The sequence below is a fragment of the Natator depressus genome, chromosome 6 (genome assembly GCF_965152275.1).
Source record: "Natator depressus isolate rNatDep1 chromosome 6, rNatDep2.hap1, whole genome shotgun sequence".
NCBI classification, from domain to species: domain Eukaryota; kingdom Metazoa; phylum Chordata; order Testudines; family Cheloniidae; genus Natator; species Natator depressus.
The window spans coordinates 45,923,384-45,939,601 of record NC_134239.1 but is presented as its reverse complement, the minus strand read 5'-3'; the positions used below and the strand labels follow the sequence as shown (position 1 = coordinate 45,939,601).

The following is a 16,218-nucleotide window of genomic DNA, read 5'->3' as shown; positions in this document are numbered from 1 at the left end:
TGAATATGAAAAGTGAGGAGGGCTCAAAAGAATACTTGTAATAGGGCCATTTATGGGTAGAGGGATCCAGAAGACCCTGTTCCAGGGAATTGGATTGGACAAAGGCCCAGAAAATGGCCTGATAGAAATGAGAGGAAGCAGTCCCAGGGAATTAGGATTTGGATGGGGGAAAAAGATCCCGAGACACTGTTCCTTTAAGGGCCTGGGATGAGGAACCCTGCTGAGGGTGAAGCAGGGCTCTCCTCTCTTCCAGCTGATACAGAGGAGCTCTCTGAAGGAAAGCAGTATATAGACTGCCTCCTCCCTCAGAATGGAGGAGACACTGAAAGAGAAAGAAGCTAGGGCCAAGTGTCAGCTAGAAAGGGCTAAGGTGATGGCTTTGGGTGGAGTAGAGTGAAGAGGTGGAAGAGCTCTGGGTGGGTAGAAAGTTGGCTAGATTGTCGGGCTCAACGGGTAGTGATCAATGGCTCCATGTCTAGTTGGCAGCCGGTGTCAAGTGGAGTGCCCCAGGGGTCGGTCCTGGGGCCGGTTTTGTTCAATATCTTCATAAATGATCTGGAGGATGGTGTGGATTGCACTCTCAGCAAATTTGCGGATGATACTAAACTGGGAGGAGTGGTAGATACGCTGGAGGGCAGGAATAGGATACAGAGGGACCTAGACAAATTGGAGGATTGGGCCAAAAGAAACATGATGAGGTTCAATAAGGATAAGTGCAGGATCCTGAACTTAGGACAGAAGAACCCAATGCACCGCTACAGACTAGGGACCGAATGGCTAGGCAGCAGTTCTGCGGAAAAGGACCTAGGGGTTACAGTGGACGAGAAGCTGGATATGAGTCAGCAGTGTGCCCTTGTTGCCAAGAAGGCCAATGGCATTTTGGGATTTATAAGTAGGGGCATAGAGAGCAGATCGAGGGACGTGATCGTTCCCCTCTATTCGACATTGGTGAGGCCTCATCTGGAGTACTGTGTCCAGTTTTGGGCCCCACACTACAAGAAGGATGTGGATAAATTGGAGAGAGTCCAGCGAAGGGCAACAAAAATGATTAGGGGTCTGGAACACATGACTTATGAGGAGAGGCTGAGGGAACTGGGAATGTTTAGTCTACGGAAGAGAAGAATGAGGGGGGATTTGATAGCTGCTTTCAACTACCTGAGAGGTGGTTCCAGAGAGGATGGTTCTAGACTATTCTCAGTGGTAGAAGAGGACAGGACAAGGAGTAATGGTCTCAAGTTGCAGTGGGGGAGGTTTAGGTTGGATATTAGGAAAAACTTTTTCACTAGGAGGGTGGTGAAACACTGGAATGCGTTACCTGGGGAGGTGGTAGAATCTCCTTCCTTGGAAGTTTTTAAGGTCAGGCTTGACAAAGCCCTGGCTGGGATGATTTGATTGGGGATTGGTCCTGCTTTGAGCAGGGGGTTGGACTAGATGACCTCCTGAGGTCCCTTCCAACCCTGATATTCTATGATTCTATGATTCTCTGTGTTTGGCAGAAGAACCAGGGCTAAGTATGAACTTTTGTGTCATGGTTATGGACCTTATTTTGGGACTCTTTGAGGACTGTTTGAACCATTTGTTATTAAGGACTCTGAGGACTGTTTGAATCTTACTAAACTAGACCTAGGTGGAGGTCACAAAAGAGATGTTGTGGCGTGCTTAAGGGGCCTGAAGAGGGAGCTAGGAGGAGCAGGGTGCCTTCAAAGTGACCCCTGGTCATGGGGGGTTGCTCAGAAAATGGCTGCCCTGTCACAATATAGGATAAGAAAATTATATTTTTATAATAAAAGAATAGTTTCAGAACATACTAAAATGAAAAAAAAATACAAACCCAGTCACACCTTAAAAACCCATCAAAAATCATGTTACCCTCTAAGCAACTAAACAACATTGCTGTTGAACTCTTGTCCTCCTGTTACCTCCCCGCTCCTGTTACCTCCCTCTCCTCCTGTTGCTTTTTGTGTCCAGAGTGGATAGATTCTGACACCCTTAGTTATGTTGAGTAGTACTTCACTGTAATAAGTAGCCCCATTGAGTTTATTGGGGATGCTGGTGGAATAAGTTGCTACTCAGTGTGAGTAAGAGTGGCAGAATCTGACCTTTAGATTATAAAATCTTATGAGCAGGAACAGTGTCTTCTGTATGTTTTGTGAAGCACGTAGCAAACTGCTGAGCATGTTAAAAAACAACAGTAGTAATGTGTGCAGATAAGGTTTTTCTTATTGTTGAATAGTTGTAAGAGCTATGGTACCTTAAAATTATTTTGAGCCAATTCTAGAAGTGATAATGTCATAGATTATTGTGGTAAGCATCCATTTTCCACCATCTTGGACAGAATGTTGTACATACCTAGCCAGATACAGATCAGCAGTCTCCTTTCTGTATTAGGGGAGGTTACATAAGAGCATCATCATCAGTAGTGATTCCTTGATCAAGTCTATGATAAAGATGAACCAGTTTATTATTATTTAGATTTGCGGTTGTCAACACGTCATTTGGTATTTTTACTCAGACTGTGTTCTATAGCAATGAATTCACAATTGTGACAGATAGCAATAAAACTTTATGAACATTTTTGAAGTAGTTATAAATGATGTGTAAACTATACTTATAGAAAATGTTTGTGGTAAAGCAAGTTTACACAATATGAAGTAAATCATATTTCCTTGCAGTGTCAAAATAGTTTGTAGATGTTATTCATAAAAATGTGAATTTTAGTGCAGAATTGATAAATGCTTATGAAATCAACATGTGCAATGGGTTTATAAAGACAATGTTAACCTCTGGCATGCCTAATTTTGATGACAGTTGAAATGATAAATCCAGTTGTTACTTTCAAGCGTGACTGAATTCTTTTGAAAGTTTGCCCATTTTCAAAATATTTATGTCTCTTCTTCAAGCTGCCAAACACAGAGATGACACATAATGCCCTCAATCTGTTCATTCCTCTACTCTATTTAATGAAGATATAAACATTGGGGCATCTGACACCATAGCATGGACGCTGAATTCTCATATGACCAGATGGGACCTCCTGCATGACACAGGCCATAGAACTTCACCTAACAATCCCCCATCAAGATAAATAACCTCTGATTGAGATAAAGCTTTTATTTTAGAGGGAAAAAAATCCAATTTTGATTTAAAGACTCCACATGATGGAAAACTTATCACAGCTTTTGGTGTCTTATTAATTACCCCCAAACACACTTCAAATTTGTATCTTATTTCCAGTTTGAACTTTGTTGACTCCAACTTCCAGCCATTAGAGCCTCTAGTATATATACCTTCTCCCTGTGTAGATAATTATAGACCACTATCATGTAATCTCTTAACCTTCTTTTTTCCTAAATTTAATCATTGGAACTACTTTAGAGGCATATGAGGCATGTCTTCTAGACCACAAATCATTTTTATAACTCTTCTCTGAATCTTTTCCAATTTTTCAACATCTTCTTAAAAATGTGGACAACAGAAGTGGATGGTCTCACCAATGTCATACTCAGAGGTAATGTCACTCTTCCGATTCTTAAAGTTATGTGAATGGCCATGTATAGTACATATTGTCCTAAGTGTGGTAGTAATTTTGACACAGAATAGCAATAATTGAAATTGAGTGTGCATTGACTAAGACTTTGTGCGGAACCATAGCATCCCCTCACAAGCTGCTTTCTCCTCAGGCCTCCCCAAGCCCTGTTCACTCTGCTACCCCCTCCACGTAGTTGCCCCTCCCCTCAATGTCCACTTATACCCCAGGTTCCTTTGGTGGTGGTCTGTGTCTGGATGTTACCAGAATGAGTGCATAAAGTTGAATGTTTGTTGGGACTATGGTTGTTCAGCTAGAAGGAACCAAGGAAATGTGAACAAAACAGGACAAAATTTCAAAAGGGGAGCATTTTTATGTTTCCTCTGCAAAAGTTAACAAGTTAACATAAACTTACACAGAAAATTCAATGATTCTTTGATAAAATACTATGTTAAATTTAGACTCTAAATTCAGTTATTAAAGTAGAAAACAGAGATTTTAGTTCTGACCTTTAAATACAAATCTCAATGCACTCATAATTGTGGTGTCACTACCGATGGCTCCAAAGTATATGTATAATGTTGATTTCAGATGCATGCTTGGTAGTCTGTTCCAACCAGTCCTTCTTGGATAGGGTTTAATCTAAATTGTACAGGTGTTGTGGATTTTAACTGTTGTACAGGATGTTGCATATTCCCCTTCTAGCATTTGACAATTCTTTTCCAAGTGATGATGAGTAATCATAGCAACTAAAACAATAAAAGTATAAAAAGATTAAATATCGTCAAAGCTCTATGAGAATGAATCATCTTTTACTACCAATCAGGGGTGCTGGAACAATTTTTATAGTGGGGGTGCTGATCATGGAAATTATGTATTTGGTGTTAGTTATTACTACTTCAAGCCAGGGAGTACAGCAGCACCCCTAGTTCCAGGACCACTGCTACCAGTTGCAGATCTTGGAATGTTTGGTATACGCTCTCCATATGAAGGAGGTGTCCACATCTCATTCTGGCTAGAAAGCCTTTGCACTACCTTTTTGAATCTTTCCATAGTCATGTATACAAATGTGCATTTGACTTTTTAATCATTGAAAATCTGGAGTAGGCTCAGAGCTTGAGTCCATGTGTAGGATTTCTCCTAAATATAGTGGGAAGTCATGTGCTTTGAGGACAGTGCAGGTATGGAAGACTCAACTAGAGACACAGAACATTTTCTAAATGGAATGTTTTTAAAGTTTTCTATTAGATGACAGCAGGTCGTTCAGCAATACAGTGGTACTGGAAAGTTCCTTCTCAGCTCAAGACTGAATTGATATGGAATATAAATGTTGTTCATTATTCTTTAAAAGATTGTTTCTCAAGGTCACATGAAGTGTTTAACTTCACTTTACTTTTTGTCAGATTTTTATTTTAATTCAGTATTTGTTCTGTTAGTCTTTTCCTGGGCATAAAAGTGTGGAGTTTTGATGGCTATGCACATTTTTGGAGCTATCCCTCTATGTTCCTGACCAGGATCTTGGACTAAACAGAGAAGAGACTGCCCCCAGAATATCCATCCCAAGTTTTACACTGTAAATGCTGAGCCAGGACTTGAGGAGTTTAGTTAGTGATGTGCAGATACTTACAAGATGGATAAAGGTCATCATAGTTATGTACTTCACCATGGAGTCTCAGTGATTTGATGAAAAAACCCCAGCTGAGCAGGTAATAGCCATCAAACCAGCAAGGTTTAGAATAGCCAGTCAGGATACATAAATTTACATAAAGCCTCCACTTATTGATCAGCTGATTGGTTAATAATCAGAGTACAGTAATTTGCTTACATATAGTATTGAGAAATAACCATGCATTAATTATGCAAATCAGGTTTCCCAACTGATCCAAGTGAAAAAAAATTGCATTACTGAGAAATAAGGGTCAGTATGAGCTGCATCTCTCCACACGGACTGGTTAAGACAATTCCATTTCAGTGTAGTGGTTCATAATATGCATTGGGTAGAGCTATTAAATAGCATTATAAGAGAAAAATAATTGTGTGCTGTTCATCTGGGGCTTTCTTATGGAAAGCGATAACACGATGCCATTAGGAAAATCAACAAGACAATAATCTCCATCCATTCACAAAGAGAAGCAGAAGTTTGAACATCTGTTTCCCCCTATTGAATTCATGAAAGGGCTTCTCTGCACATACAAAAAATGGACTAATAAACAACAGTTGGGGAACATTATCTCTAACATTCATCATAACATTGAAATATACCGAATGCAATAAAAGTGAGGCGGGTATTTAAACAGCTTTCCAAACAAAACACCTCACCAATTAGTAGATCTTTTAAAAGTGTAACATTGAGTTATTAATGTATCTATTTTAAATTAATTATAGAAGAGCATGAAATCTTGTTGGGAAAAGTGTAATTAACGCTCACTGTCAAAGACACAATGCCCACAAGAGATAAAGCTGAAATTATGTCACCTTGGGCAGCAAAATCAAACGGGTTATAACATAAAATGGTGCTAGTAAGTGCTAAAAAAAATCCTAGCCAGCAATTTTTGGGAAAAAAAAGTTTAAGCTTAAAATATGGGATCCCCCTCCCCCCAACACAGTTTTGGAAGGGGAATAATAATAAAAGGAACTTTGGACCTAAGCGCCAAGTTCCTGCCAAGGGCTTGTAACACAATATCTCAGAGTTTCAAGGGTAATTCAGTGTCAATTGCGCTTGCCGTCCCCCAGAAAAAGTAAGCATTTAACTTCCGTTCGGTCTATGTGGACTGATGAAATGTAGGAAATCTGTTTCTGGAGGGGGGGGGGGGAAGAGGTTTCCCAAAGAGAGCACCAAGTGGAGAGATCAGAAGTATGAAGAGTGGCAGTGCTGCTGGTGGTGTGCTGAGGCTGGGAGAACGGGACGGGCTGCAGGAGGAGAAGGGCTTTGTGGCATTGCAAGAAGAAAGTGAGTGAGATTTCTTCCAAGCAAGCGCTTAAGGAGTGCGGGGTGAGGCATGCTGGCCACTAATAAATGGCTAACAAGGGAAGAGAGCTCTGCTTACTGCTACTGCAGTTCGTGCAGGCATTTGGCTGGATTTACCGAAGTTAGAGCCCGGGCTCCTTTAAAATGTGTTTGATTTGGTTGTTTGTTTCACGGTTGCAGTTGAACAGAGAGAGAAAGGGGTCGGGGGATTTAAGCAAGAAAACGATTATTTCCCTTCAGCCTGTCACCTTAGAGCCGGGTTTCTTTTGTTTTCTTCCTCTAACCTTGAAATTGCAAGAACTCTCACGTCCAAAGAGTTTGCGAGTCAGTGATTAATGGGGATACAGCAGGGATAACTGCTTCGAGCGCTGCAGCAGAGAGGTAGGGAAGGGACGGGGAGAGCTGGGCTAGGAAGTTTGCAAATTGCAATCGGTGCGCTCCTGCACAGGTAAAAATCTTTCGTTTGCCTACTCATTGAGGAAGCAACTCCCATCCCCCCCCCCCTTTGACAATCCGGAGTTTGAAAGTGTCACGGGGGTAAAGTGTGTGTGTGTGGGGGGGGGGGGGGGACGTTAATGATTTGAGGATCATTATTTCCAGTTCAGAGCTTGCCAGGGTGCAGCCTCTCCGCGCGACTAACAAGAACGCTTTTGAATGCAAATAAACCTTCCATGAATGTTTTCATTGTCTCTCCTTTAATGAGTCGGACTTGGGAAGCTGTGTTATACACACCCACGGAAAAGCCATCAGTCCGGGTGTATATGCATGGGCCCCGAAGAGAGCAAAATAATACTAACCACCCAGAATAGTATGGATCAGACGGTGAGATGCTCACTTACTTGGGTTCGGGGTAGGGGTGAGTGTTTGGCAACAAAATATTCAGAATGATCCCAGGAGGAGAATATTTTTTGCCTTAGTTGCATGAAAATCTTGTAAATTTCTAGCGCACCATTCGGGACCCTTCTCTGCTTTGTGTCTGGTCTTACCCCGTTCACCAGCCCTCGAGTACTGTGGTTGGAAGAAAAGGGAAAGGTAGGTTGTTTATATATGACAGCACTGTCCAGTGGAAATATATCTCTGCATCAAACGAAGGAGCAAGTGTTTGGTGGGCTGCGGGCAAGCTATAGTGTCATCACTGCCCACAGAGCTGGGCCACTGGAATTACGGCGATCTTGACACCCCCCAAAGGACTGGCAGGACAGCACTAATACTAAACCGAGCTCTTTTCCTTTGCCTTCTTTCTCACGCAATACACACAAGCAGCAGAAGGGAGGGCAGGCTTTGCCTTTTATGCTGGGATCTTCTGGTTCATATTGTTTTTAGAAACGATCCATTCCTGTTCGAGGAACGCTCTCCCCTTATTGCAGCCATGCTGGGCAGCAGGGCGATCGCCTAGCAGCATGGCTTGCTCTGGCTGCATGTGAAAGGTAAAGGGACTGAGAGCATTCTTTGCTAGTATCTGGGGTAGACGCATTGCAGCCTTCCTCTCGGCCAGCCCCGGAGCACGTCTGACATTTCTTTCAAATTGCGGGGGGTGGGGTGGGGAAGGTACTTTTCTTTTAGTCTCCACGCACATTAAAGCTTGGATTGTTTCTTCGCTGCCGAGCCCAGGCTGTGCCAAGTGTAATGATTTTGTGATGTGGATTGTGATTTAATAGGAAATTAGCTGACATTCCTAAATTCATTTCATATGGTACAATCGGCCATCTGATGAGAATTACATTGTGGAACCCAGGTTGGAACCTCAGCCAAATCGTGATGAAGGAGGTGAGGCAGTGGGGAACTAGCATTCCTTCCAGCCACCCAGCTCTTCTTGACTTTCAGTGGGACCTCGGCCCCTGAATCACTTAGGGGCTTTTGAAAAAAAATTACATCTGTTCTCATTATAATTTGATCAGAAAGGAGACAGGCTTAATATTAGGGGCACCTGTCCTGCTCCCATGTTTGTCATTTTAAACTTGGCCATTGATTTCATGGGAGCAGGAGCAGGCCTAGCAACATTTAAGAATGAAATGCAAAGTCATAGGAGCTGCTGATTATTGGCAAGAAACCCACATTATTCTGCAAAAAGAACAGGAGTACTTGTGGCACCTTAGAGACTAACAAGTACTCCTGTTCTTTTTGTGGATACGGACTAAAACGGCTGCTACTCTGAAACCTGTCATTATTCTGCAGGCATTTAAAAAAAATAATTAAACTCATCAGGCAAACACCTATTAAAATTTGCCATCTGTAATACACATTATCATTTCTTTAGCTAATGGAGACTAAGGTTTAGATTTGACCTTTCTGTACAATTTTTTTAACAATCATTTTGATTAGGCAAGTAGAAAAATGAGGAGTAAGGGCTAGACCCTGCAGTCCTGCAAGTCAACTATCAGGATTTTTGTCTGCCTTAAGAATCAGGATCATTACCTAGAACGTATCATTTTATGGCAAAGTTAATATCGAACATTCCTAAAGCTTTGTTATTATGTGTGAGAGAGAGACAAACAACATTCCTGCTTTCCTTTTGGTCGAACAAACATTTTGCAAGACAGCAACGTTGTCTGTGGTAAAAACAGTATTGGAAATTCCTAGGCTTTCAGTAACCTAGAATTTTTTTTTTAAAGTTAATTTGTTGCTGGCTTCAAACCAAGGGTCTTATAAGTTCAAAATATCAACATACAATCCTGTGCTAGGTTCCAGATACACATTTTAAGTACAGTGCACATTTGTATCCTGTATGTTCATAACACAAGGGACAAAAGCTTCTTGTGAATCAGAGTTTACTTTATCAGTCTAGATCACATTTTGATGTAAGCCCTTAAAAATTCTAATTGATTAATGAGTTTCAGATGGTGGTTCCCTTCTATTCTCCCTTCTTTTTAACATATACAGTATACTCCAAGCTAATCTGGGAGAGCACCAGAAACACTGGGCTAAATGAGTTATGTATAGTTATAAGGATAATAAAAGTACTAGAAAAAATGAATTTCTTACAAAAATATAATCTTGGTTTCTGCATCTGTGCAAATAGGTTTTATCCTATTAATTGTTGTAGTTAGAAAAGACAATTTAAATTAGTGTTATAACCATCTTGGTCCCAGGATATTAGGAGACAAGGTGAGTGAGGTCCCATAAAAGATACTACTTCACCCACCTTGTCTCTCTAATTAAAATTAGAGATCTCTGTACTTAAAATAATGTAGGTAAGAGTGACATCTAATATCTTATATAAGGTAAAATTCTTTAAGGGTTCAGTAAGAATAATATATCATGGCAGCAAAATCAGAAATGGATAAGTATAGTCCCTATTATTTCATAAGAGTTAAAGGGTACAATGAGAGCAATTATTGCAGTTCTCTATAGTAAGTCATAGCATCTTAGAAGTCAGAGATGACAAGACCGATAAGTTCATATATAGTCCATCCTTGCCAACAGCTGATTGTTATCTATATTTTATTTAGTGCTATTTTTAGTCCAGTTTTAAGTGTCTCAAGTGATGGACCTTCCCCTACTTCACTTGGGAGATTATTCTACTGTCTAGCAGATCTTGTTACTGGGAAGAATTTCCTGACACTAAGGAAAACAATTTCATAAATTGTTGTTTACCTCTGTGGCTGTTGGGAAGAGATTAATCAATGTATATATTAGGAACAAAACAAAAGATTATTTCAAATGCAGCATTTAGTCTGTAGACTAATCTCATACATATTCTGAGTCTGCAGGACCATAAGCACTGGGCAAAGGACAACTTGTAGTTTTGTTTTTAATAACATTAGTAAGATCAACTTTTCAAATGTGGGTGTTTAGATTGCATCTGCATATTTTATGCTCAAAATCATTGTGTATGCAAAACCTGTATTTGTTCTCCTGAAAGCAATGATTGCATGCAAGAGACCCTGTTTGTTTGCAGGTTCATGTTTGCTTAAACAAATACACAAACAGACTTTGTGTTTGCAATTTATGTGCCCTAATGATGAAAATTTGATCTATTAAAGTCTCTATTTTTTAATATCCTCTTTTGCTAAGCCCCCCCCCAATATATAGTTATTTGCATATGCTTACTTCAAAATGAGTCAACCAATGCACCAAACAACACTCTGAAATTCTGCTGAAGGGCCAGAATTTTGTTCTTTTCCATAACCTTGTTGATGTGATTAGAACTAGCAGGGAGATCCAGCAGAGACCCATGCCAGATACTCATGAGCTCTGCTTTGGCTTTTGATCCTCAATTCTTCTCCCTTTCCAAAATGACTGCTATCCAATACCATTACCTCCTCTCCAAGTCAGCAAGAGATTGAGAGAGGGACATCAGCTACAACTGCAGACAAAGGCAGTGTACACCGCTTCTGTGTAGCATTATAGATTGCAGTCCCTGTGGTGAAAGCACTGGCTACTCACTTCCAAGATGTTTTCCCACTGTTACCAGTGACTGTGAAGCTACTGCAAAGTTGTGTGTCATGTGAACCTTTTACTTTATAATATACTTTGCTTCTTCTGCAGCTAGCAGGCTTTCCCAACTCTCATCTCACACAGGAGGGAATTTGCCCTACTAGCATAAACCCTGAATATTTGAGTTCTATGCAGATGGAATGAAATTCACCCCTCTAATCCAGGTGCCAATTGTGAAGAACATGGGGGCCACTGGATCAGCATAAATGCAGATCTGCAGTTCCTTCAATAGTCCTAGATAACACCATCTCACTTGCAAATTGACTTTCTGCATTGGTCCCACATAGGCTGAGTCAAGGATAGTAAGGGGGAGTTTAAGTACATTAGGAACAAAAAGAATCCTAACAATGGTATTGTTCCATTTCTAGATAGAAAGGGTAGGAATTATCAATAGTAAGCAGAAAAGGCAGAAGTGTTCAATAAATATTTCTGTTCTGTATTTTGGAAAAGCAGATGATGTAGTCCTATCATATCGTAACACTCTTTCAATTCTGCTAATGTCTCAGGAGGATGTTAAACAGCAGCTACTAAAGTTGGACATGTTAAATCAGCAGGTCCAGATAACTTGAATCCATGAGTGTTAAAAGAGCTGGCTGAGGAGCTCACTGGACCATTAATGTTGCTTTTCAATAAGGCTTGGAACACTGAGGAAGTTCCAGAAGATTGGAAGAAAGCTAATGTTTTTAAAAGATAAACTGGATGACCTGGTAATTATAGGCTTGTCAGACAGAGATTGATCCTGAGCAAGATAATGGAGTGACTAATATGGAATTCTAATAAAGAATAAAAGGAGGGTAATATAATTAATGCCAATCAACATGGATTTATGCAAAAGTGATCCTGTGAAACTAACTTGATATCTCTTTTTTGATCAGATTAGAAGTTTGGTTGATAAAGATAATAGTGTGGATACTTAGACTTCTGTAAGGTGTTTGACTTGGTACTGCACAACATTTTGATTAAAAAACTAGAACAATATTAAAATTACAATGGTGGACATTAAATGGATTAAAAGCTTGCTAACTGTGATAGGACTCAAAATGTAATAGTAAATGAGGAATCATTGAGTGGAAATGTTTCTAGTGGAACCCCGCAGGGATCAGTTCTTGGCCCTATGCTATTTAACATTTTTATCAATGACTGTAAGAAAACACAAAATCATCACTGATACAGTTTGCAGATAACCCCAAAATTGGAGGAGTGGTAAATAATTAAGAGAACAGTGCAATCTGGATTACTTGATAAACTGGATGCAAGCAAACAATATGCATTTTAATATGACTAAATGTAACTGTATAAATCTAGGAACACAGAATGTAGGTCATACTTACAGGATGGGGACTCTATTCTGGGAAGCAGTGACTATGTAAGAGTTGGGGTGGGGAGGGGAACGGTGGATAAACATCTGAACATGAGCTCCCAGTGTGATGCTGTGGCCAAAAGAACTAATGTAATCCTTAGATATATAAACAGGGAATCTCAAGTAGGAGTAGTGAGGTTATTTTACCTCTGTATTTAGCACTGGTATGACTGCTGCTGGAATATTGAGTCCAGTTCTGGCGCCCACAATCTAAGAAGTATATTGATAATTTGGAGAGGTTTCAGAGAAGAGGCACAAGAATGACTAAAGGATTAGAAAACATGCTTTGTAGAGACAGACTCAAAGAGCTCAATCTATTTAGATTACCAAAGAGAAAGTTAAGGGGTGACTTGATTATGGTCTATAAGTGTCTATGTGGGAACCCAATATATAATAATGGGCTCTTCAGTCTAGCAGAGAAAGGTGTAACATGATCCAATGGCTGGAAGTAGAAGCTAGACAAATTCAAATGGGAAATAAGCTGTATATTTTTAACAGTGAAGGTAATGAACCAGTGGAACAATGTATCAAGGGTTGTGGTGGATTCTCCATCACTGACAATTTTTAAATCAAGATTGGATGTTTTTCTAAAAGATACACTCTAGCAATTATTTTGGGGAAATTCTATGGCCTGTGGTATACATGAGGCCAGACTAGATCACAATGGTCCCTTGTGGCCTTGGAATCTCTTAATCTGGGCCAGTACAGATACCAGTTCCATGGCATGTAGCAGGTGCATAGTTACCCCATTCTGCTGCTCAGCATAGCCATGCAGCTTCATGCTAGGCTTAAGTGGTATAGAGAAACTTGTGGTAGGCCCTAGGACCAGGAATGAATTGGGTGAGAGTACTGAACACAGTATCTATTTGGCTTGTGAAAATACTTGCCAAACACCCTTTTTAAATCTTGGTGTGAGTGTGTTTTTTGTTTGTTTGTTTTTTAATAGCTGAACACAAATCTCATGAATGGTTCTGCTTTTTGCAGCCCTGGATGCTGAAAACTTCTATTAATCCACAAAGCAAGTAGTGCACTGGTAGCTACAGAACAAGGTTTACTATACTGCTTCACTACTCTGCCTCTGACCTGGAAGGACAAATTCTAGGGATGAGAAAAGAATTTGGGCTATGCAGCTGTTCAGCCCCTTACTCTGTCTGCTGAGACTGCAGACACAGGGCCTGATGTGAATGCCCATCCAGCACCAAATGGACCAAGACAACAAAATTCATTTCATGGAGGCCACTGAATAGCATTCAGCTGGTAACAACTTTTAGTCATTGCTTACCTGTGCTGATTTGAAATGGTAATTTAGAGGTGAAAGGTGCTATATCCCATTACTATTTCCCTATTTATGTTACCTATATGTCCCTCATTACCCTAGGGTCTGAGCACCTCACAATGCCCCTGTGGCAAAGGGAAATGCTATTATCCCCATTTTATAGGTGAGGAACTAAGGCCTACATCCTCAAAGGAATTGAATTTATTGAAATTCATGACTGAGGTGCCTTAATACCTCTGAGGATCTAGGCCCAAGTGACTTGCTCAAGGTTATAGAAGAAGTCTGTAGTGGAGCAGGGAATTGAACACACATCTTCAGAGTCCTAGGGTAGGCCTTAGCCACTGGACCATCTCACCTCTCTGCCGTATGTTCTCTCTTTTATCCATCTATGCTTTTTAATACACAACATGTAGTATTCTTGGTGCTTTCTGCAGTAATAATTATTCCCAACAAAAAGCCAGAAGAATAACAGAAAATTGCTTAACTGACTCTATGGCTTACTCCTAAGGTGGACAGCAAGCGTGAAAAATCAGGACAGAGGTTGGGGGGTAATAGGAGCCTATATAAGAAAAAGACCCCAAAATTGGGACTGTCCCTATAAAATTGGGACATCTGGTCACCCTACTTACACCTGATGATCACTGACGGACATCAGCAGATAGTTTAAATTACACTGCTGGCAACACACTCAGTTGAGTTACAATACACAGAAAACTAAATGTGCCACTGTAAAGCAAAATAAAAACTTCACTGTTTGGTGGGAGCGAACAAGGAGGAATGTAACTTTCCAGCTTGTTGAAACTGTTACGTGTCATTAGGTGTACTGTAAACTATCCTGAACTGAATTCTTTACCTAAACAATGAGCCTAAGAATTTGAGATGCCTTATTGCTGTCACAGGGGTGGGGAAAAAAAGGATTGCACTGCATAAATATGACTTGCAACAAAACAGAATGTAAGTAACGTTCTGTCCTAGCTTATGTCACTTTCAGAAGAGTAGTGGACGAAATTTGTTTCTTGAGGAGCAAGGCATTTTAGTGGTAAGTTTTAAACATTCTTATGCGTGTCTGGTGATAGGTTCAGTTTCTTAAAGAAAAGCTGACAGATTCCATAACAAGAGAAATTCTACATGCATTTCTACAAATTGATATTAATGCTTTGTTATAGCTGATGTTATATTAATGGCTTTACTGTTTAAAATACAATAATGTTTGGGGGTAAAATGCTGGTAACTTAAGGCTAGACTGTCAAGTCCTTAATGATTTCAATGAGGGAAGGGATGAGCCAGTGCTAGAGTGGCTTAGGGGTTCAGTTCCCTGCTGTGCCACAGACTGTATCTGTGACATTAGGGAAGTCACTTAGGGCATGTCTATTCTGTAATAAAAAACCTGCAGCACCGAGTCTGAGCCTGGGTCAGCTAACTTGGACTCACAGTGCTCGGGCTTGTGGGGCTAAAAATTGCAGTGTAGCTGTTTGGGCTGGGACTGGAGTCTTGGCTCTGAGAGCTGTCATGGGGGAAGGATACCGAAACCTGGTCTCCAGCCCGAGCCTGAATGTCTACACTGCAATTTTATAGTGCCATGAACCCAAGTCAGCTGACCTGGGTCAGCTGTGGCCATGCCATGGATCTTTTATCACAGTGCAGAGGTACCCTACATTTCTCTGTGTTTGAGTTTCTTCTCTGTAAACTTGGGATAACAATACTTCCGTATGTCACTACATAAATACATTAAAGATTGCGAGTTTTTCAGATACTATGGTAATGGGGATCAAAATATAGAAAGTTCATTTCCCCTGAGCAAGGACTGCAAGATCCAGCCTTGTTTATGGCTGGAATTTTCAATAGGAGCTAGGTGCTCAACTCCCATTGACTTTCAGTAGGATTTGAGTGTCTGTCTCCCTTAGACTTCTTTGAAAATCCTAACCAATGTGTAGAGAAATGATACTAGGCAACATTTGGGCTGGTAATGCTAATCAAATTAACTGAGACAAGTGTTTAAGTGGAAGCCAGAAATTTTATCACACAGTCACTGCGGAAGGTTAAATTCAGTTTGGATGAACTTCCCAGATTTAATATGAGGAAGGTCAGTGTTAGCACACAAAAAACAACAACCCAAAAAACAATAAAGAATTCCACAACTCTGCCACTGGTACTGACAACTTGAAGCACATGGCCAAACCTACCAATCTTCAGCCTTTTCTTTTAGGCTGATGTTATTCTCAAAGTGGTCATGGGTGTCAAAGGTAAGTGGCTAGCGGTGAGAGATAAGAAAGGTTGGTGGAGAAATGGGGAAAAAAAGGGGAACCCTCCTTCCCCTTTAGGAAGAGAAATAGTGAAACTTTACAAAAGGTAGTGGATACAGTATTTATCCATCTGTGATTGTGTCACTGTTCTTTCCTCATCCTACCTCATCCCTGCCAATCTAGCTGTTACCCTACACTCCCCCCATCACATGCACCCCCCCCATTCACCAGTTGACTTGATTCCGCCTGCACTCGACCATAACATCTCAATGTGTCGCCCTCCTGGTTTAGAACCCCTCCCCTGCCCAGCTCTCTCAGCTCCTTCCAACCCCTACCAGCTCAGAAGAGCCACTCACATCACATCTACATACTGAGAACCCCTCTTCTTTCTACCTAAACTCACTAGCA

The 16,218-nt window shown here is 40.6% G+C and overlaps 1 protein-coding gene across 5 annotated transcripts in view; it reads left to right on the top strand.

Annotated features, from left to right (window-relative positions):
* GAS2 (growth arrest specific 2) overlaps positions 1 to 16,218 on the top strand; it is a 194,899-nt gene that overhangs the window by 55,986 nt on the left and 122,695 nt on the right. The window contains exons 1-2 of one of the 5 annotated variants that reach the window (XM_074955177.1): positions 6,387 to 6,476; positions 7,198 to 7,316. The exons of 3 other annotated variants lie outside the window; for them this stretch is intronic. The gene's annotated coding sequence lies outside the window, so the exon portion shown is untranslated. Of the gene's footprint in view, positions 1 to 6,336; positions 6,477 to 7,197; positions 7,317 to 16,218 lie in introns of those variants that run through there. One more of the 5 variants, XM_074955179.1, reaches the window with a different exon arrangement.